The sequence below is a fragment of the Arachis hypogaea genome, chromosome 3 (genome assembly GCF_003086295.3).
Source record: "Arachis hypogaea cultivar Tifrunner chromosome 3, arahy.Tifrunner.gnm2.J5K5, whole genome shotgun sequence".
NCBI lineage: Eukaryota > Viridiplantae > Streptophyta > Magnoliopsida > Fabales > Fabaceae > Arachis > Arachis hypogaea.
The window spans coordinates 84,719,561-84,720,702 of record NC_092038.1 but is presented as its reverse complement, the minus strand read 5'-3'; the positions used below and the strand labels follow the sequence as shown (position 1 = coordinate 84,720,702).

The 1,142-nt window shown below is 44.0% G+C and overlaps 1 non-coding gene across 1 annotated transcript; it reads right to left on the bottom strand.

Annotated features, from left to right (window-relative positions):
- Window positions 1–552: 552 nt before the first annotated feature.
- Window positions 553–660, bottom strand: LOC112793248 (small nucleolar RNA R71). The gene has a single exon (XR_003197951.1). It is a non-coding gene; the product is annotated as a small nucleolar RNA R71 (small nucleolar RNA).
- Window positions 661–1,142: the final 482 nt, after the last annotated feature.

The following is a 1,142-nucleotide window of genomic DNA, read 5'->3' as shown; positions in this document are numbered from 1 at the left end:
GCGGGGCTTCAACTTCCTTTGATTCTGAACCTGAGAGAACCTTCCTTAGATTAAGGAGGGAAGCAAGAGGAAAAAGAGTAGTAGGTGCTGAAGAAGATGAAAAGTACTTCGAACCCAACATGGAAGAGAATTTGGAGAACAACCATGAAGAGGAGGCTCATAATCAAGGACATGCCAACCGTGCTGGGCAGGAAAGGAGGGTCTTAAGATCCTATATCAATCTTAATCCTAGAAACTGTGGGAGCAGCCACCATACATGCAAACAATTTCGAGCTAAAACCCCAACTCATCACTTTGGTGCAAAATAATTGCTCATTTGGAGGAGGTGCTCAAGAAGACCCTAACCAACACTTGACCACCTTCTTGAGGATTTGTGACACGGTGAAGTCTGATGGAGTCCACCCCGATGTCTATAGGTTGCTCTTGTTCCCCTTTTCACTCAGGGACAAGGCATCCAAGTGGCTTGGATCCTTTCCAAAGGAGAGCTTGACTAATTGGGAAGAGGTAGTGAACAAGTTTTTGGCAAGCTTTTACCCCCCTCAAAGGATCAATAGGCTGAGAAATGAAGTGCAGACGTTTAGACAGCAAGATGGAGAGACACTTTATGAAGCATGGGAGAGATTCAAAGACTTGACAAGGAGATGCCCACCAGAGATGTTTAATGAGTGGGTTCAACTTCACATCTTCTATGAAGGTCTTTCCTATGAGTCAAAGAAGGCTGTAGATCATTCATCAGGAGGTTCTTTAAACAAGAAGAAAACCATTGAAGAAGCCATAGATGTCATTGAAACAGTTGCTGAGAATGACTACTTCTATGCCTCTGAAAGAAGTAACACTAGAGGAGTAATGGAGCTGAACCACATGAATGCACTGTTAGCCTAAAACAAGATGATCACCAAGCAGCTAGCAGATCTTACCAAGAAGGTGGAAGAGAACCAAGTTGCAGCAGCCATCACCTTATCACCAACTCAAGAAGGAGTAAACATAGGAGAAGAAGGTGACTGTGAGCAAGCCAACTATGTGGGAAACTCACCTAGACAAGTCCATGATCCATACTCCAAAACTTACAACTCTGGATGGAGAAATCACCCCAACTTTGGATGGGGAAATCAACAACATCAAAGCCAAGATCAAAGACGTCC